This window comes from Herpailurus yagouaroundi, unplaced genomic scaffold (genome assembly GCF_014898765.1).
Source record: "Herpailurus yagouaroundi ecotype Mexico unplaced genomic scaffold, PumYag 193, whole genome shotgun sequence".
Taxonomy (NCBI): domain Eukaryota; kingdom Metazoa; phylum Chordata; class Mammalia; order Carnivora; family Felidae; genus Herpailurus; species Herpailurus yagouaroundi.
In genome coordinates this window covers 6,198,507-6,221,108 of record NW_024412424.1, presented here as the reverse complement: position 1 = coordinate 6,221,108, position 22,602 = coordinate 6,198,507, and the positions used below count along the sequence as shown (strand labels likewise).

General features: G+C 39.0%; 1 protein-coding gene across 24 annotated transcripts in view; it reads left to right on the top strand.

The window, feature by feature from the left end:
• MAP4 (microtubule associated protein 4) overlaps positions 1 to 22,602 on the top strand; it is a 207,912-nt gene that overhangs the window by 100,472 nt on the left and 84,838 nt on the right. The window lies entirely within an intron of this gene.

Genomic DNA, 22,602 nt, shown 5'->3' with positions numbered 1-22,602 from the left:
CTAACTTTAGCTCCAGCCTATTAATTACTAAGGCTTTGATATTCTGTCAGCTGGCACTGAGTTCCTATGGGTTTCCACCTCATAACTAGCACCAGCTGTCTGACCCCAGAGCAGAATTCTCGAAGAAGTAGCAGGATCCATAGGGATGTACTGTGCAAACCTTCTCTTAGGTAGCCATTATGAGAGTCATGTTGTATTTTTATAAATAATTGCACTTTGCAGTTGTAATCAGGCTGACACTGTTGACCCAAATGAATAGACTTCTAATGGTCAAGCAAACTGTTCTTTGCAACGGAGCGTGCCCTTAACTGGGGCATAACATTCGATTCACATTGCTGCATTGGAGGTAAGCACTAGACACATACTGTGTCTGTGTTTCCCTTGTACGCATACCTCAGCCTTGAGAAGACTTTTCTTGAGCCGCCATACGATTTCTGTTTGTAAGGCTTCCAGAAAGCCTCCTCTTAGCAACAGCAATTATTCCAGGATTTATTTTTTATTCTGTGACCTTTCAAAATGTCCTCTCTATCTTTGTACCTCAGATTTATTGATGGCTGGTTTCCATTTGTTGTGAATGTTAGTTTTACCCACTGACATTAACATCCTTATTAGCAGCTCATTAACTTAGAAACTCTTTACTTTAAAAGCTAAAAACAACCAGAAGTGACACCTTATCTTCCAGTTTTGTGAACAGAAATTTTTGTATTTATTTGATAACCTTTGTTGTATTATTGACTGTTTCTGTGCCTGCTTTGAAAGCAGAGTCATCTATGTAGTATAGTTTTAAGGAAACATTTATGGAAATATACCTGTGATTAAAGGAGAAGCTTGAACATGAACTTTTAAAAAAATGTGTAAGTTCAGCTTTCTTTAACAAAGAGGCAGTGCCAGGGGAAGAAAAGGCTTGGAGGGGATTGATTTGATTAGCCAGTTGAAGGAGTGGATGCCATTTTCATCCAGAGAGGAAACAATTATCCAAACTAGAGTAGATTTCTTCCCCAGCAAGATGTCAAGTATGACCAGAAGAGACCCAAACTTTGGGTAGCAATTGCTTCTGATTGCCAACTCTTACTAGCACGGAAAAAATTGAACAGGAAAAACATGCAGCCTGGCCCTTACTGTTTCAAGACTTTTAGTTACCTGGTGGCAGAAAAGAACCCAGGGATTTATGAATTGCCCACTGACATGATGGCAGCCGGTAGAGTATGGTTTGCATACCTGGGAAGATGTGTGTGTTCTGAATTTGACCTTTTGAAAATATGCATGTTTCACTGGGGGGTGGGAATGAGTAGGGAGGGGACAAAGAGTGCATGTTTTTGGAGCATGATGTGACCTCATTCTGATTTGGCCATTACTAACTAGAGCACATAGCTCAGTGCCATTTTGAAAAACTCCCATTTCTGTTTTATTCAGGATGTTGTCTCTAGTCCTAAGAGCAGACCAGCTCCGCTGATAGCATATAAAGGGTGTATGAGCATCTTGCTATGTTGAACTTGCTGTTTACTAATGACCTGTGCTTTTCTGCCCTTTCTTTCCCCTTCCTACTTCTTCCTCCCTTTCTATTTTTCTCCTCCTAGAAGCCTAGCGTGTCTCTCCACACTGGGGCTGCTGCAACACCAGACCAGTGATCTTTCCTAAGCACCGTTACACTTCTAAAACCTGCAGCATTTTGCAGAGCTTTGCTTTTCCTTCCTGGACACGATGTAGAAGAAGCAGAGGGTAGTTCTTCGGGGCCTTTTCTGCTGCTGCCTGAGCAAACCACCTGCTTCCTCTTGTGCTCTGCAGGGCTTGATGGAACCTCCTTTCCCTTTGTGAGCACAGAGTACAAGATGAATCCTTGGGCATCTAATGTCTTTTATTTCTTGTTCTTTTTGAAAACTCATTTTATCATTTCATTCAAATCTCACATTTTTCTTTTTTTTTTTTTAACATTTTGAGTTGGCCTTTTCCATGTGTTTTTTTCAGCTCTTCAGAATGAATCAGGATATTGTAACACCAAATGAGAACGTGTGCTTTCATAAAGGGATTGAGTCCACCCGTACTGCAGTGACCCTCCCTTTTCCTCTCCCTTCCCTCTCCCTCTGTGAGCTTGCTTTTAGGGAAGGGCAGTCTTTCAGGCTTACCTCTAATTCTCTCCACCTTACTAAAATCTGAATAACGATAGCTATTTTAATTTAGAGTAGCTCTGACTAAACTTTGAAAAGTACTTCCTCAAATTAAATCATCTTTTGTTATTTGTAAGTTGGGCTGAAATTGTTTTTATTATGAAATGGCGGTTTATTTGTCTAGAGGCTTAGATTCTCTTGAAAATCTGACAACCTTTTATTGTGTATGAAATTTTATAACCAAAGTTACTTTCGTAACATGATCATGAACTATCAAAATAAGAATTGAGAAGTTTAAGAAAGTGGAATCCTGTATAGACTACTGGGATGTTGATACAGAAACAACTTTTTCGTAAAAACATGAGAATGAAAGTATATCGCAATTCACTGAACAACTACAACCAACTTATCAGGTTTCTAATGACATGGTTTTCAGATTGGATGCAAACTCTGTTCAGGTAGTGTCTTGAATCCCTTTGGTCTCTGGAGAAGCCTTTTTGCAGCATTCCAGGGGGACTGGTGGATCATGTGGGAAGACCTTTACAAATTAGCGTTTATACTCAGTGCGTTTTGAGGATTGTCCCAATGAGACTTTTTTTTTTTCCTTTTTAAGTTTATTTTACTTATTTTGAGAGAGGGAGAGGGAGAGAATCCCAAACAGGCTCTGCACTGCCAGCACAGAGCCCAATGGGACTTTCTTAAACTTGTTCCTCGTTTTCCCACACTAATAGCTAAAAAATCTAGAAGAACTATTTGAGAAAAGTACTGTGGAGCTTTTCAGATAATAACCTTTGATTGGATTTTTAGCAGAGATATTTTTAGAGAATATAATACGTGGGCCATGGTTTGAAATCGTAGAGGAGTTCTGGCTTAAGAACCAGAATGTGAAACACTCCAGGTTTCTGTCCTCTGATTATGCAGGTTGTCACAGTCAACCAAATTATTGATTGTTTTGGATTAAGATAAATAATTGGCACTAGATTCTAGGTAGGTTTTGAGATGTACGTTATTTTAGATCCTCTGACACAAAACTACTTTTGAGATGGAAAAACCAGAATATTATGAAAGTTTAAACCGAGTCCCTGCAATGACTTCTGGAATTCAGGAAGCATTCCCTCTTCTGCTCACAAGCAGGAGCTTGCTCCTCTGCCAGGAATTCCTTCTGTGAGTTCTTGGAGAAAAGACACTTAGAGGAAGTACATTTGAGGGAAGTTGCTTATGCTTACCTCTGAAGCAGTTGATAAAATATAAAACTCTTAACTGTAGGAGAGCACCCATCAGATAAAACCTAGCACTTGCCCTTTGGTGTGCATTTAGTTTTCAGTATGTGTTTTGGTTTTCTGTGTTTGTTTTGGTTTTGTTTTTTTGGCTAGGAACTTTGCAAAACTGGCAGTGCTAACTTTTAAGGATCAACTTTGACCTTTTTCTAACTGTTCTAACCAGTCTCTACAGCTTGTGCAAGTGACAGGTGGCTGGAGAAGCCCAGGGCCACCCTACTGTGGCAGTGGTTGAAGGGACACACTCACACTCCATTGCTGACACTGATTTATTCCATTTTGGTTTCCATTTTGCTTTGTTTTTGTTTGACTCTTTTTCCCCAAATATGTTTTTTTATTTATGGAATTGAAAATTTCCACTAATGACAGCTAAAATTCCATGTACATTGTTAGCTCTGTTTCTCTTGGATGTTTCATGTTGCTTCAGTATAGCTTTGTACAAAGTAGCCAGTTCTGTAAGGATATGCTGTGTTGTCATCATGGGCGTACCTGAGTGTGAGGTTACCAGACTGGTCAGGTTGTTCTATTGAAATATGTTTCTTATTTGTAATCTTTCTCTCTCTCTCTCTCTTTTTTTTCTTCTTTCGCCCAATGTTGAAGATGTAGAACTTTGTTTATAAATAACATTTTATATAACCTCATTCATGCACCTGAGTTTATACTTTTTGTGACTTTAGACTATAACAGTTTGTATTTGGGGACATTTTAATGTGATCATTGTGCTAATAAATAAATTACACTAATAAACATCTTACATTAACACCTTACAGACTGGATTTGGTTGGAGTCTTAATTACTGAAGTATGATGTGACTAAGACATGAGTTTGGCAAATAAAGACTTGAGGAGTGAATTCTCAGTCTAAGCTTCTGATCCCACCCATAATAATTTCATAGTTGTATGGGCATTTTACTCTTTGCCAGACATTTTCATTTTCACTTACGTATCTTTGATTCTCAGAATAACTCCTTTTCATCCAGAATCTGTATTAGGTAAGCCCAAATGACTGATATTTTATGGTATCTGGTGAGAAAAACAGTTGGCAGAGTGGCAACATGCAGTTAATCCAAAAGAGTTTCATGGCATATCAATTATTGTTCAATACCTTCTAAGACTACATGTGTGTGCTTAGTTTAGTCCAGTTAAAATTCAGGTTCACAGTCTTCCTAAAATGCCTTCTGAATTATCATTTGAAACTGTTACATTCAATGACATTTTAATTTTGTAACTTTATTATTTGATGATCTCTAGTATGCTGCTTCTGGGAAGAAGTCAACAGAATGCCCAATTCCCTACCCATTTCTGGGTTACTGTTTCTTTACAGTAGGTAGATTTGCAAATGCACTATGTTGACTGAACTAAGGCATTGAAAAGATTCTATGCCAAAGGTAATTTGCATGGTATAAAGAACATTTCTCAGCTTGGCACATTGTTTACTAAGAAAGTTCAATTTAATGTCCTTAGGTTTCTGTGTGTGTGTGTGAGAGAGAGAGAGAGAGAGAGAGAGAGAGAGAGAGAGAGAGCGCGCGCGCACCTACATGAGCAAGTGGGGAGGGGGTCAGAGGATCTGAAGTGGGCTTTTTGCTGACAGCAGATCGCCTGATACAGAATTCGAACTCACGAACCGTGAGATCATGACCTGAGCCAAAGTCGTATGCTTAACTAATTGCCCCCCGACCCCGGTTTTTTAAGATTTTATTTTTAAGTGATCTCTACACTTAGCATAGGGTTTGAACTCACAACCCCAAGATCAGGAGCTCCACCGACTGAGCCAGCCAGGCTCCTGCTTAGATTTTCTTTTATTAAGAGGGCTTAACAATCTATTCTTATGTTTAAAGCACAAGAATTTAAACACTATAAATAATAATTCATAGTCCTGACTAACTTTTTGTAAGTATGCTAGGATTAAAGGTTTTGGTGATCAGGACAATTCTTAGATCTTACTAGTGTATTCATTTTGATGAAAGTGAGATGAAATCTGGCTACTGTTGGATTCTTCCCCCTTGTAGACCTGATAATACATTGGAGCTGAAAGCCTAGAGAGGGTTCTGGACAAAGACATAGAACTGGTGGGGCAGGCACAGAATGTCAGCTTCATTTCTAAGTCACATGTAAGAGTGGATTATCCTCAATTTTATATTGATGCTGTTTCTGTTACAGTGAAAGCTTAACAAGACTTCATGACAAATTATTTGTGGAATAAATGTCTGTGCTACCATGGAGGCTAAGCTAGATGCAGTACACTGAGTCCTCCACAAATGGCAGTGTTACTGGTGGTTTCCATTATGAACAGGCTAGGTGGCTTTTTATTGTGAGAACTGTTCTGAATGTGATGTGATATCCGGTCATATCAACAGGGGAAGATGAAACTGCTTTGTTGGAATGTCCTGGCACAAATGATGTCCTAGGGGTTTCATCACTGTCTCCTGTAGCATCAGATAGAATGCAAGGAATTTAGCATTAGAAAAATTCTCAGGAACCATAAAGGTGAAATCTTAGCAGAAAAATAAATCTGTAATGTTAGAATTTCTGAGCAGCTATTGTAACCAACCTCTAAGTTGGCATTATAACTTATAAATGAAGCCCAAACATAAAGCTGCACAATGTGTTCCTAGATTTAGACATGGCAAGACCTCTTTTTCTCTGCCTCATCCCCAAATCCTGGAAACAAAAGTTTAATTACTTTCTTTCATTTTCCAGATACAAATTGCATGTTGGAGACACATCAGTAAAATACAAACACCTAATGTTTCTTAAAGTTTTTTTGCTTCATGGTTTTCTGATAAAGATGTAGAACTTCTCAGAAAACTCCACATATACCCATTAATACAACATGTTACATTCACTTTTAGGGTATTGAGGACTCCCTTGAAACCAGCTCATGCACTGAGCATGTCATTGTACAGTGAGCCATTCGATTTCAGTTTCTTTTGCAACTTGATATTGAATAAGACCAAATAGCTTCTTCCTGAGGTTTTCGTGAATCCATTATTCTGATATGCTTTTTATTAAAAAAAAATTGTTTTTAAGAAAATTTTACAAACCTTTGTGTCAAGGGCTGACTTTCAGTAGATCGCAGCGAGGGAGCTGCTCTGCTACGTATACAACCCCGACCCAGAAGTAGGTCGTCTACTCTGACATACTTAAAAAAAAAAATTTTTTTTTTACATTTATTTATTTTTGAGAGACAGACAGAGAGAGAGCACAAGCGGGGGATGGGCAGAGAGGGAAGGAGACACAGAATGCAAAGCAGGCTCCAGGCTCTGAGCTGTCAGCACAGAGCCTGACGCGAGGCTCGAACCCACAAACCATGAGATCATGACCTGAACCGAGGTCGGAAGCTCAACTGTCTGAGCCACCCAGGTGCCCCTCTGATATACTTTTTAAACCATAACTCTGTTTATATAATTTGCTTCTTTTTGTGGAATGAAACTCTACCTTATGACAACAGGCATATGTAGATATAGAATATTTTTCTTTTATTTGTAATTTCATAAGTAATATACGAGTACATTCTCCTTTCTTATAAAATGAAAGCATTATCGATACAGCCATACTGTATCAGAGACCAGAGGATTTTTGCTCAAAGAACTAATATTCACACACAGCTTCTGTAAATTGATCTTGTATTTTTACCTGAATGTGGACTTGAACAGATTTTTCTGATACATCTCATGAATGATAAGGATAACTGTCTTCTGTATAGCATATTGGAGTTTATTAACTCTTTCGAATGTATAACAGTATATCCATTTTTCATTTGAAGAAGTTGAAGTTAGGTTAATGATAGAACTCAAACTCAAACGTAGGCTGATGAGCCCTATGCTCTTTCTAACACAGCCTGTCATATCACAGTGGGTCTTCTCAGTGCTAACGAAGTTCACAAAGGTAGTTGGAAGGAACGGACCTTTAAAGGCCTGTTTTTTTTTTTTTTAAGTTTGTGTATGTATGTATGTATGTATGTATGTATGTATGTATGTATGTGTTTAGAGATGGTGAGGGAGGGAGGGACAGAGAGAGAGGAAGAGAGAAAGAGAAAGAGAAACAGAAATCCCAAGCAGGATCCTTACTGTCAGTGCAGAGCCCGATGTGGGCTCAAACCCACGAATTGTGAGATCATGACCTGAGCCGAAATCAAGAGCCAGGAACTTAACCGACTGAGCCACCCAGACGCCTCTAAAGGCCTGTTTTAAAGGCCTTTTTTAGTCTCTACTTTCTGGGAGAAAATCCAGGCTGAGGCAAGGGCTTTGTGTGTAGGTAGTTTATTTTGAGAAGTGATCCCATGGAAAAAAAGAGGAGACCAGGAAAAGTGAAATTGGAAATTGGAAAGTGAAATTGTCCTGGAAAGAGGACAAGCCAATATGAAGAAGTATCACTAACTTAGTCACTTCTGTGGACAAAGGTGCCTTAATCCTGTGCCATCTCTCAGTTAACTGTTGTACTTCTGGGTTTGCACTTGTGCAGGGCCAGACTGCAGATGACTCGTCTCTGGCATCAAGATGATGTGAGGCAGAAAACTCTGGTTTGGTTGAAATAAAGTGCAGTCAAATCACACTTACATGCACCTGGATGCTGCAGTTATAGGTAGAGTGAAAGATGGACTTTTAAGGAGGATTGGGTACAAGAGGTGTCCAGTTAACCCAATAGATTAATTCAACAAAAGGTTTATCTGCTTATGCCTTATTATAAGGAATAAGGTCCTTGAATTCTATAGAAGGAAATTTGAAGGAATTTCATCTATGGAACTAATTTCCCAAGCCTAATTGTTAGAAACTATATAACTAATTATATAAGTTACAAAAATTATTTCAGGAATTTCCAATCTTAGTGTTTTCTTCTTGAATCAGTTTCAGTAGTAACTGCCTTTTAAGGAATTTGTCCATTTCATCTGTAGTTTGTTGTTGTGCCATTGTTTCTAATTTTTGCTTATAAACCCTTTTATTTCTGCAAGATTGGTGTTGATATCTCCTCTTTCATTTCCGAGTTTAGTAATTTGAGTCATATCTCTTTTACTGATCAGTCCAGTTACAAAAGTGTCAAATTTTGTTGATCTTTTCAAAGTATCAACTTTTGGTTTTGTTGTGTTTTCTGTGTACTTTCTTCTTTGTTTCATTTATTTCCAGTCTCGTTTGTATTATTTCCTTTCCTCTACTTGCTTTGCATTTAGTTTGCTTTTCTTCTAGCTTCTTAAGGTGTAAAGTTATGTTACTGACTTGTGATTTTTTTTTACCCCCCTTTAATGTAAGTACTTATAGCTATAAATTTCCCTCTGAGCACTGCTTTAGCTGCATCTCCTAAGTTTTGGTGTGTTATGTTTTCATTTTCATTGGTCTTATTTTCTAATTTCCTTTATGACTTCTTTGACCTATTGGTAATTTAAGAGTATGTTGTTAATTTCCACATGTCTATGAATTTCCCAAACTGCTTTCTGTTGTCATTTCCTAATTTCATTCCATTGTAGTTGGAGAACATATTTTGTATTATTTCAGTGCTTTTAAATATATTCAGGCTTGTTTTATGGCCTAACATATGGTCTGTCCTAGAAAATGTTCCATGTGTACTTGAGAAGAATGTATATTCTGCTGTTGTTGCATGGAGTGTTCTAAAAAATGTCTGTTAGATCTAGTTGGTTTATAGTGTTGTTCAGGTCCTCTATTCCTATTCTGTCTAGTTCCATTAATTATTGAAAGTGGGGTATAGTTCAATGGTTGAACTATCTTCTCAGTTTGGTTAGTTTTGATTCATATATCATCTATTCATATATATTCATATATGTAAAATATATATTCACATATTTTAGGACTCTTATCCTAATGTTTTAAAGGAGAAGTTTGATAATATAATTAACTCATATGATTTTTACATTGCTCACAAATTAATTCCTTTGAAAAATTCTAGAGTGTGGATAAAAGGATGTATACAGATGATTACTACAACCATGAGCCTCTAGGAGCTTCTAAAGCAGCAGTGAAATGTCAGTCACTGGTAGGAAGATTTAAAGTGCTTTTTCAAAAGATGACTTTTTTTTCTTTCAAAATCCAACCACTTTTTTTTTTTTGGTAGAAATAGAAAAATCTAACCTAAAATTCATGTGGAATCTCAAAGGACCCTAAATAGCCAAAACAATCTTGAAAAAGATAAAGTTGGATGTTTCATACTTCTTGATTTCAGAACTTAATTGCAGTGTTACAGTAATCTAGGTCCTAGCCTAGACCAAAATAGACATATAGACCAAGGAATACAATGAAGAGCCCAGAAATAAATCCTTGCAAATATGGTCAAATGATTTTAAACAAGAATGCTAAGATCATTCAATGGGAAAAGATAGTCTTTTCAACAAATGGCATTAGGACAACTGGATACCTACACGCAAAAGAGTGACATTGGACTCTTACTTTATACCAAATGCAAAAATTAACTTAAAATGCATGAAAGACCTAAATATAAGAGCCGAAACTATAAAACTCTTAGAAGAAAACATGGGGCAGAAACTTGATGACATTGGATTTGGCAATGATTTCTTGGATGTGACACCAAAACATACCACAAAAGTAAAAATAGATAAGTTAGACCCCATAAAAATTAAAAACTATTGTGCATCAGAGGATTCTATCAGTAGAAGGCAGCCCATAGAATGGGAGAATGTATTCGCAAAACATATCTGAACAAGAGATTAATATCCAGAATATATAAAACACTCCTACAGCTCAACAACATAAAAACAAGATTAAAATGCATCAGGGATGTGAATAGACAGTTCCCCAAAGAAAATCTACAAATAGCAATAAGCACATGAAGAGATGCTCAACATCACTAATCATTAGGAAAATGCAAATGAAAACCACAGTGAGATACCACTTCACACCCATTAGGATGGCTATTATCCAAAAAATCCAAACAAACAGAAAATAAGAAGTGTTGGTAAGGATGTGGAAAAATGAACTCTTGTGCACGATTGGTAGGAATGTAAAATGGTGCAACCACAATGGGAAGTGGATTGGTAGTTTTATAAAAAATTAGAAATAGAATTACTGAATGATCTAGCAATCCCACTTCTGAGTCTATGCCCAAAAGGATTGAAAGCAGAGACTCAACATAGTAACATTATTCACAATAGCAAAAAGGTAGAAGCAACCTGTATGCTCACTGATGGATAGATGGATAGTTGGATGGATGAATAAAATGCATTATATACATACAATGGAGTGATATTCAGCCTTAAAAAAGGGAGAAAAGTCTGATACATGCTCCAGCACGGATGCACCTTAAAGACATTGTACTAAGTGAAATAAGCCAGTTAAAAAAAAACAAATACTGATTCCACTTATATGATTACTCTTACATGAGGTTCCGTATATAAATAGTCAAATTCATAGAGGCAGAATTGGGTAGAGTTTCAGTTTTGCAAGATGAAAAAAGCTCTGAAGATGGATGGTGGTGATGTTTGCATAACATTATGAATGTACTTAATGCTACTGAACTGTATACTTAAAAATGGTAAAAAAGAAAAAATAAAAAGGTAAAGATAAATAAGCTAGCTCAGTGAAAAAGATGATTTTCAAATTAACCATCATGTACACTACAGACCTCTTTAGAATTACAGTAATGCTTTATTATTAGCTGTCTTGTGGCTTTTTTTTTTCATTTGTACAGTTGCAGAGAATAATACACAAATATGTAAACATTACTTAAATGTTAAAGCGTTACAAGGAACATTTGGTAAGAACAGATGTGTAATAATGGTTAAATACCATGAGGAGGTTGGATGAGAACTAGTGAAATTTGAAATTAGAGTTTAAAATCTCCATTTGGATATAAAGTTGCCACCTCATTTGAGGTGTGGTAAACTGAACTGATCCCCACCCCCCCCCCCCACCCCCGCCCAAATCAAAACAAAAACCTGCTTCTCCATTCATTAAATGGAAATATAATGTTCTCTTAGTTGCCTAAATGTTTGCAACTCTTTATCTTGTACCCCACATCTAATTTGGCAGAAAAATGGACCCGTGAGGTGCCTGGGTGACTCCGTAGGTTAAGTGTCTGACTCTTGATCTTGGCTGAGGTCATGATCTCACAGTTTCATGAGTTTGAGCCCCGTGTCAGGTTCTGCGCCGACAGCACAGAGCCTGCTTGGGATTCTCTCTCTCTGTCTCTGCCCCTCCCCACTCATGCTCTGTCTCCCTCAAAATAAGTGAATAAACTTAAAAAAAATTTTTTTTAAAAAGAAAAGAAAAATCTACCTGGAACCTGACTACTTCTCACCACCTCCACTGCATTTTCCCTGATTGGAGCCACCCTCTCTCACCTTGACTACTGTAATAACCTCCCAAATTAGTCTTGCACCTTCCATTTGTTTGCTCCCTATAGTGTATTCTCTTGTTACTCTTTTGCTTAAAACCCTTCCAGTGGTTTCCCGTCTCAAGGTAAAAGCCTGAGTCCTTACCAGTCACCGCAAGGCTTTACAATACCCCGCCAACCCTCCCCTTTGCTAACTTTGCTTCATTGCTGTTCTTAGTACTGTAACTGAAGAAACCAGGTGGGCCTTTATCTTGAGCTCTGAGCCCTGGCTGTTTTCTCTTGATTGTTCTTCCCTCAGATATACTCATAGTTCTCTGTATACCTTTTCAGTGAGGCCTTCTCTATTCTAAAATTGTACCTCTTCCATTTTTTTCTCCCGACTTCTCTGCTTTCATTTTTTTCATGGTACCTGTCACTTATAATTTGTACAGTTTAATTATTTATCTTGTTTATTCTCTGACTTTCCACACTAGAAGATAAATATTATGACAGGGATAGGGTTTCTGTTTTGGTCATTGATGGGGCACAGCACCTAGAACATGTCTGGCACATGGTACGTGCTCAGCAGTTATTGGATGAATCATCTTGTTGAATGTGTAATTAAACAAACAGACAAACAAACAAAAAGCAACTCTGAAGGAAAGAAACGTGATTCTGAGAAAGTCTGTCCCAAATTGGCAATCGTATTTGTACTGAGATGGAAAGGAAGTAAAGTACGTGAAGGGGTGGAGGTTGGAAGGGTGCACTGATTGAGGCACTGATTAAAGCAGAGAGAAGAGCTAGCGTGCTCTCTCTCTCTCTCTCTCTCTGTCTGTCTTTAATGTTTATTTATTTTGAGAGAGAGAGAGAGTGGGGGGGGGGCAGAGAGAGGGAGAGAGAGAACCCAAAGCAGTCTCTGTACTGCCAGCTTGAACCCACAAACCATGAGATAATGACCTGAGCCGAAATCAAGAGTCGGACGGTCCCCCCAGAAGAGTTCTCTTTCTGGCAGTGGAGGGGTATTTCTGCCATTGCATACTTCCTGCTCGTTCTAAAGGATATCGGGACTTTCCCCTATAGATACTTTGCTGTGTTTCTGCAGCATGTAAGAAATGAAGCAGGCATTTTTTTTTTAATGTATCCAGGATACAGATATATCCTCTTCTGTCTTTGGAGGCAAAGCCCAGGTATGTGTTACTGGTGTTACTGTCATATCCCTGAGCATGTGAAGTTTACAATGACTTGCCATCTCCCTCTTTATCTAACACATTTTCATGTCTAAAACTTTGTCACTGAGGTTGAAAAGAATTTTTGTAGTTAATAATTAAGCCTTGTACTATGATCTTTCTTTGCTACTGAAAAAATTACAAACTCCTGTCTAGACATAATGACCGTTGTGTTCAATGAGCTATGGACCACCTTGCTATTTTATGTGTAAACAGAAAAAGATGATCTGACTTGAATTTTGTATATTGTTGATGTAACATAAGTAGTTTGGTCATCTCCCTTCTTTTCTCTAAACCAGCATTTTTCTCTGAGCGTGTGGTTCTTTCTGTTGGTTACATGAGAAAAGAAAGTGAAGAGCAAGGCCAATATAATTGCAGTCTAGTTATCACTACATGTCTTTTTGGAAACAAGTTCGTCTTAGTGATTTGTGTAGATTCAAGAACGCTGTGGGAAGAGCAGGCATAGATCTTCCTCTGAGCTTGGCTCTCTTGGGCAAGTTATTTGCCCTCTTTGAGCTGAAGTTTCTTCCTCTATAAAAAGAGAACTAGTAATAGAAGAATTGTTTGGGTTAAAGAAGAGAAAACAATTTCAGTGCTTTGTAACATGGATGAAGGAGTTAATAAATGTAAGATATTAGGATGATGATTAATGTCCACATTGAAAGCCTTTACAGGTTCAACCCAGGAACTGTTTTTGCCAATAAATCACTGTTTGGCCATCAGCCCCTTTTCTTATTTAGATGATTATATAACAGTATTTTAATTGGATGTAACTAGAACATGTCTGCTGTCCATTGTGTCTTTGGAGATGCTCTATTTCTAGAGGACAAAATTGAAGGTGGCTCTTTAAAAGAATTCCAGGCAAACTGAAGACTTTTGTTTCATGTGAGAAAATTAACTTAGGACTTCGTCACTGCAAAAACCCGGCATGGCTGGTTCTCCAGTAGGTTTTAAGCAATTAAAATGAGATGAGAAGACATAAAGCTGTGCAAACTGTAAATCTGAGTATTGACATAGATCCCCTGCAGGTCTTCATTGAGGAGTTCTGCTTTCTGCTTAATAGCAGTTAGTATTTCTGGTCTTGGGTTTTTCTGTGTAAAATAGACAGGTGTTCTGTTGTTGAAGCAGCTGCTGCTGTTATTGGTGCTGAGCAGCAAAGATACAGTATGTTCTTTTATGCATATGATAGCCTTTTAATTAGAAATTAACATGTGCCTTCTGATTTATTCTCTTTGGCTTAAATATCTTTCTTTTTCCCATTTAAGCTATCTCACAGTTTTTAACTCTTTCAGTATCCGTATCAGCTAGCGTCTGATCAGGAGACCGAAAAGACACAGTAATTTAAACAGGGAATTAAAGGGTATTTAAAGGGCAATTAGAAGGTATTTAAATTTAAACAGGAATTTAAAGCGTAAAGAAAACTCAAAGAATACAAGAATAGCAGATATAGGGAACGGTTAACTACCTCCAGGACTCAGGCAGAATACACAAGGAAGGAAAAATGTGAAGAGTGCTCTTCTCACCCAAGGCTAGTTTCTTATCTTACATGTCTTCATTGGATGGTAAAGATGTTTGTTGAGGTGCTGTAAGCTGGCAAACAGGAAACTGTACATGGAGGTACTGCTAAATCACCAGATAGCCGGCTTTGGGTCGCTGGTGGGACTTGCTTGGGAAGATGCTCATGTGAGTGCCCACTAAAACACCAGTAGAGCACCTTGGGAGCAAGAAGATAGAAAAGCACACAGGAAGCAAGAAGAGAAGCCCTTCTTCCAGCACCCTCTACTAAGCTGGTATACCAACTGATAAAGGAGAAACATTTACAGGGTCCAGCTCCATTATCACAAGCAAGGCAGTAAAGGGGAGATTTGAGTCTAAGAGGCAATACTTGGTAACTGGTGCAGTCTACCCCTTTGGCTACTTAGCTTCCATATGCACTTTTCAACATACATATGAGTGCTCATGTATCAATGGAACAAGGCTTACATTTCCATTTAACAAGCTAGAACTATCTCTCATATGATGAAGAAGCTTTCATCCTTTTCCCAAATGACAAGATGCTTAGTCACTATAGTCATTATATCCATTGCTGGACATGTTATTCACTCCTCAAATCACAGCTCACTGAATATTCTATTGTCAAGAGACTGATTGTGAAGTTAAGCTTTGGTAACTTATAATAATGGAAAGAAGGAAGAGAAGAAGAAAATGGTTATACTATACAAATAAACACAAAACATAACAAAGGGAAAATATGCCAAGCCTTCAAAGTTCTCATTTCTGTAATTAGTAATGAGACCATAATTGATGTCTATGTCTTCTTTTACCATTTCCCTTGCCCTCAGCCAGAATCTCAGCTGATTGAAGTTCTTTATCTGGCAAGATGACCCAAACTTTCAAATTTTCATTTGTTTAGTAGTTTGGCCTTTTTTGGGCAGCTCTAGTTTTCCTTTAACCTTATTATTAGTGTGGAAGTATTAGAGGTATCCCAATGAATCCCCTGGGTTCCAGACATAGTCTTCCTTCCTTTCATTGTGTAGCAGCAATCCAATTTCCCCTTGATAATCAGGCTCTCTCATTCCAGCCAGTAGAGTAACCCCCTTTTCTGCCTTTTGGTTCAGTGGAATAAAGAGTCCCAAATGGCCAGGTGGGAGTCTCATTTTGTAGTTCAATTGAACTGTTGTTGTGTATGCTGGTAGATACATTACTTCCTAAGGGGCTAAGACCTTCAAACTAGGACATCTCAAAGTTGTCAGGAGTGGAAGCAAAAATTCTATGAGTGGGTTATTGGATAGAATAGTGACTCCCCTTGATTTCCAGACCCATATATTATCTGGCCTCTAAAGGTCTTTGATTCAAAGCATTCAAAGTAATATCCCATTTTTTTAGGATATGGTCTTTCAACTGAAAATGTAAGTGGGTCTTCACTAAGCAATTCCATCTTTTAATTAGGCCAAGCCATTCTGGGTGATGGAGTGTAATAGTACCAGTTAATTCCATGGGCATGAGCCCATTTTTTCACCTCGCTGTGAAATGACTTTCTTGATCAGAGGCAGCCCTGTATAGAATGTCATGTTGGTGGAACGAGCATTTTGTGAGTCCATAGGTGGTGATGCTGGCAGAAACATTATAGGCAGAGAATGTAAATTTATATTCAGAATACATGTGCATTCCAGTAAGGATAAATCTCTGCCCCTTCTACATAATGGGAGATGTTTAGTACAATCAGCTTGCCACCAGCTGGCAAATACTGGGAGGCTTAGTGTTGGTCTGTGCAATTGACAGTTTAGACGCTTGGCAGTAGCTTTAGCCAGGTGAACCTTACTTAAGGGAAGACCATGTTGTTAAGCTCCTGTGTAACTTCCATCCCTGCCACCATGACCACTTTTTCATGATCCACTGAGGAAGCACTTTAGTGGCTAGGGAAAGATCTAGACTAATCTACATAGGTATGTCATTTTGTTGACCTGGTTATGAAGAGCTTCCTTCACAGTGATGTGACTATTCTTTAATGATTATTCACATGGAGCACAAGTATCTTAGTCGGTGCTCATTTTGTCCACATGTATTTTTCCCAAATTTCCTTGTCACCATTTCCCTCCAAGTCCTTAACCAATCAACAAAATCCCTAATAATTGTCCATAATCAGCATAAATCTGTGCTCTGACCATTACTCCAGGCAGAGGGGACAGTGTATGTACTGCTCAAGTCCTGCCCCCTGGGAGGGTTGTTCTTTACCACTGTCCTTCAGAGTTACCTTTACGTGGGACTATATCTGTATTACCATATTTTGCAGACCCATGTATAAATCAGGCTTTGGTTTTTCTTCTTTATTCAGCTGATCTTTTTTTTTTTTTAATAAGTTTATTTTTAACAGAGAGTGTGTGTGCAGGAGGGGCAGAGAGAGAGAGGGAGACAGAGAACCCCAAGTAGGCTCTGCACTGTCAGTACAGAGCCCAATGTGGGGCTCGAACTCATGAACCGTGAGATCATGGCCTGAGCCAAAATCAAGAGTTGGTCGCTTAACCCACTGAGCCACCCATGTGCCCCTATTCAGCTGATCTTAATGGAACTCTTAGGAGGCTATTGGCATGGATTGAGGGAGAAGAGGCAGTGTGACAGGAGTCAGTTTAAAGGAGTGTGAGCTACCTGCTCATGTAGCTTACTCATATCTTCGGATCTGCTTGAATTTAATCCCTTATGTATCTTGATGATAGATTGGTACTGGGTATGCCCAACTTTATGGCTAAGTGGGTTAGATAATATACAGTTTGTGATGAGAAGCTCAGGTCACATGGTCACAGTCTGCCCATGTTGAGGCATTTGGTGTCTACCAGCACCAAGTAGCAAGGCTGAAGCTATTTCTGAAGTTGTCTGAAGAAGATAACATAGGTTTTTCCAAAATTCTAGAAGTTTGGGCTGTGGTTTTCTCATTCTTGCTTGCTAGAGGCCCCATTCAGCATCCCTGTTTGCCATGGACACTTCAAGTATCATTGGATCTCCTGGATCATAAGGCCCAAATGGCAAAGCGGCTTGAACTGCAGTCCAGACTTGATGCAGAGACTTCTCTTGCTCCGTCCTCCTCTAAACTGTCAACCTTTTAGCTAACTTTGTAGATGGATTAAAGAAGGACACTCACGTGTAGTATTTGTTGCCTACAAAATCCAAATAAGGCCTACTAAACAGTGTACCTCTTTTTTCATTGTCAGTGATGTGAGTTGTTGCAACTCATCTTTTACCTTGGAAGGGAAATCTTGGGCCATTGGTTCCAAACACTTAATTGCTATGAAGGGCCCTTGAATTTTTGTGGTTTATCTCACATCCTTAGTTTGCATATGTCTTACTAAAGCATCTGTATTTACTGCTTCCTACTCATCAGATCCATTTAGCATAAAGTCAGTATAATAGGCTAGTGTGGTGTTTTTTGGAATGCCTTGAGGTTCAAGGTCTCTGGGGTATATTATGGAAGAATTGATGTAGTCCTGAGGCAAGACTCATAGGCCTGTGAGAGGCAGGTAAAAGCAAAGTGCTTCCAGTGGTCTTTGCAAATTGGTGTTGGAAAAAAGACATTAGCCAGGTCGATAGCTGTGTACCAAGCACAGGGACCATGTTGATTTGCTGCGGTAAAGATGCCCTTGGGAGCATCAGCTACCTGATGGAATAACCTCCTAATTAAGTTTAAGATAGAGTTCACAGTCATTCTCCAAGATCCATCTGACTTCTGCTTCTGCCCAGGCCAAATCGGTGAGTTAATTGGGGATGTGATAAATATTACCACCTTTGTTTGTTTGTGTTTGTTTGTTTGTTTGTTTGTTTGTTTGTTTTTCTTTCTCAAGTCTTTGATACTGGCATTTATGTCTTTATTTCTCCTGGGGGTATGGTATTACTTCTGGTTTAGTATTGTGGTAGGAGGAGAAATTCTAGGGGATTCCCACTTAGCTCTTCCTATGATAATGACTGTTGACAGTTGAGTTAGCCAATTGGTAATGTGTGGGTGGAGGAAGCCAGTGTGGGGTTATACCAATTGCTAAGTATGTCTGTTCCCATTTATTCATCCAGGAGCTAAAGAAATAACCACAAAATGGGTCCATGGAATGTCTGGGTCCAGTATGAGTTGGACTTGAGCTAAATAAGCACTCCATCTATAACCTGACTACCAGAAGCTGTCACTTTGACTGGTAAATGGCTCTTTGGGTCTCCAGAAATTACCAATCCCTGAAAGGCCTGGGTATTTCCTTTTCTTTAATCCAGTCACTCTAGTAAATGGCCCTAGAGGAAGCTTGGAGGAGGATTCACAGTTTGTATTTGTGGAAACTGCAGGATTTTTCCTCAAGGGTTTCTGGGTTTGTGAATTGACTTGGGTCTGGAAACTGGACTTTTCAGAAGTGGTTTTTACTACCTGAAGTAGGATTTTTTTTCCTATTATATAGATAAATCCATGAATGTTGTGATCAATTAACTACCACTAAAGATCCCCAAGGCATTCTGATTACTGATACAACCCTGCCGCCTTTTATGGTAGGTGTACCCACCTTGTCTCTGGCTAGTAAGACCTGCCACTTGGCCTCTGCTATTCTAAGATCCCATACTCCCTAATGAAATCAGGAAACCCGCTTCCATGATGACAACCCCCATGGTTATACCTAAAGATTGTGACAGAAAGGGTGTAGCCTGCAAAGCATAAAATACTTGCATCTGATGCTTTACAGATAAAATTTGTCAACCCAGGTCTAGGGGGACAGGTACATACTACAAAGGAGAATAACCACAGAGCTTTTCAAGGATGCAGGTGCTCCCTCACTAATGTATTTCTTAATTCCTTAAAGGACTGCCTTCTGGGGCTTCTTGTGCATCTTAGGTCACACATGAAAAATCTGTTCTAACGCTTCTATTTCCCTAAGCCTTTGGATTCCCTCCTTTACATCTTGCCAGGGAAGCTTTGGCATCTCTCCCTCATTAAATGGAGTTCACTTTGAGTCCAAATTTCAGTTGATTGAGTGAGCTGCTTAGAGCTACTTTGAGCTGCATAAGCTAACACATTAAATTTGGAATCTCTAGTGAGTGAAACTGTATCAATGTATTAGGCCCAATATAGAATTATATCCTACTTTCTGTGGTCAAACATTCTTAGAATCTATTTTTACATATGTTACCCTGGTTTTATTACCAGCCTCTTACTTTTTTTTTTTTTTTTGGTGCACAAGCTGTTTTCCTCGGGATCATATTGTATACCTGTCCTCCTATCCCCCTAGATCTGTGTTGGTAAACATTTATCTGCTGCAAAGGGCCAGATTTAAATATTTTAGCTATGCAGGCCATGCAGTCTCTGTCACAGATAGTCAGCTCTGCCATTGTAACACAAAAGCAGCCATAGATAATAATATATAACAAGTAAGCAGGCTATGTTCCAGTAAAACTTTTATTTATGGACACTGAACTGTGAATTTCACATAATTTTCACATGTCTTTTAATTTTTTAAAACCATTTAAAAATGTAAAAACCCCTATGGACTTTGGGTGATAATGATGTGTCAGTGTATGTTCCTTGATTGTAGCAAATGTACCATGCTGAGCGGGATGTTGATAGTTGGGGAGGCTCTTTGTGGGAGGGGCAGAGGGTTTATAGGAAATCTGTATTTTCTGTTCAGTTTTGCTGGGAAACTGAAACTAGTCTTAAAATAAAGTTCAATTTTTTAAAAATGTAAAAGTCATTCTTAGGCCATGTACAGAAACAGATAGCAGGGCAGATTTGGCCCATGGACTGTAGCTTACCAAACCCTACCCTAGAGCATGCTGAGATTTCACCATAGTAATGGGCCTGGGACAACAGACTGTAGTTGTGTAGGCTGTGAGGAAAATGAGCATCTGCCCCACGTGAAATTTTCTCAGGGTTTTGAATCAGGGAGGCTAGTTAGTATCCTCAAGCACTAAAGGGCAAGCTCCTTCACTAGTAAGCAAGGCTCAGAGTGACTTGAGGTTTCAGGCTGGTCACTGTCACTTGCATGTAACCAGATGTCTCCATTCCAAGTGTCATTATTCTGTTCTTTCCCAGTCAGTGTCCTGACTTCACATGAGACACTTGGTGAGACTGTGAGTTCAACAGACTTTGTATTGAACCTTTTTGTTTGATTTTTCTCAACATTTGCCTTGGGATTCTTTGAGTCTGTGATGTGAACTCTCTGCTCGGGTTCTCAAAGTGACTCTCAGAGCTTGAGAGACCTGAGTTTGCCATTTTCTTCCAGTAAGCACTCAGTGTATTCAGTAGAACCGATTTCTACTGCAGTTGTAGTCATTATTGCCTTAACATTCAACTACAACAGTGACTTGGGCTCCCAGGGCACTTGCCTCAGTTTGCACTTCAGTCATAGATAGCTCAATTAATTGTGTTACTGCTGCATGCTATCACTAGCATCCGATTTCCCATCGACAGGGTTCTCATTAGCATTGCACTTAAACCCAAAGGCCTGACCAAACCAGTCTCCATATCCCATGTTTGTAAGTTTATGTTCTGGGAGTGCCTGACTTTTGGTACTAATTCTATGTCAGGGTCCAGTCAAGAAACAGAAACATGGTAATTTGAATAAGGGAGAGTTAAAATAAACAACTAATTACTAATTGTAAGAAATTTAAGGGGTAGAAAGAGCTCTGAAGAATCTAGAAATAGCAAATATAGGGAATAGTTACTCCTTCTTGTGCCCAAGAGAGAGTATACAAAAAAGGGATGAATTTGGAAGAGAGTCCACCCAAGGTTGAGATTCAGACCCCTTTGAAGAAAATAAAGCTGTGGTGTACTAGAGTGTGGAGAAGGTCCTGCGACGCCACAGGCTGGGGCTGGCAGGTAAGAATACCACTTTTTGGGCAACCAGCAAAACTCCAGGAAGCCGCCCTGGGTGGTGATGAAACTCACTAAGAAGCTAGCTGGGATGACAGCAGAACTCACATAAAGCCACGTGTGGAGTGCCACTGAAATTTATGGGGGTGAGCACCATTGTGTGTCTCACATACTAATTAAAGCAGCACAGGAGCAAGTAGAGAAGAAAATAACTGGAACTGGACACATAGTATAGGTACTTAAGTGACTATTTGAATAAGTGAGTCCAGCTCAAGATAAAATTATCAGTATCTTATGGTTGATTCATTCAACTTAGTTAAAGAAAAACTGCAGTTTGACCTGGTCAACCAACTGAAATGGATAAATGTGAAATTCTCAATGGTTGAGTTAAAAGGATACCTTACTTCATTTAGTTTAAAGAAAATTGGTCACCTTTTAGGGCACCAGTGGACCCCTCTTCTGAAGACTTGGTAAATGTTTGCATGCACTGTTAACACATTCTTGTAAGTAGTGGGCCATGGTTATACCCAGTGACTGCAAAGGACAACGCTTGTGTTTTTATTGCATTTTTGGGGTGAAGAGAAAGCTATGGCATCAAGTTCCTGCAGTGATACCCTTTTAGGAGGCATTAGTAAACCAAGGAAGTAGAGGTTCATCTGATCTTGGAGGATTGTGGCAGATCATTTGGTCTGGCTTCCCTTGTATGGTAACAGGATGTGAGGCAGAGTAGGAAGGAAATGTGCCTACGGTTGTGTTGAGTGAGAGGACCAGGGATTGAAACCTAAACTTCTACCTGAGTGGATGGTTCTCTCTGTGCTGCCTCAGGGTGGAAGATCTGGCCACCTGTCTGACTGTGCGCCAGGATAAGGAATGGATGCAAAAGTAATGGGAAACCAAACTCTCCCAAGGACCTTCTCTGCTGACAAACTTACCAGAGTGTGAAAAAATCATTCAGAATCTGAGGGAGCAAGAAACAGGAAGAGAATAATATGTTTGGACATTGATTTCCTTTTTTTTTTTTTTTTTAATTAAAAAAAATTTTTAACATTTATTTTTGAGAGAGCACAAGCAGGGGAGGGACACAGAGAGAGGGAGACACAGAATCTGAAGCAGGCTCCAGGCTCTGAGCTGTCAGCACAGAGCCCGACGTGGGGCTCAAACCCATGAACCGTGAAATCATGACCTGAGCTGAAGTTGGACGTTCAACTGACTGAGCCACCCTTGATGGCAGGCACCCCTTGATTTCCTTTTTTGATTCATTTGTGTTTTCATGTTCCAAATAATATTCTGTAATGAAAAGAGTAAGTATCCATGAATAATTTGCCCTACTTGGTAAAGTGGTTTTCATCCTTAGTTTAGAGCTGGATGTCAGTTATCCAGAGCTGTTTG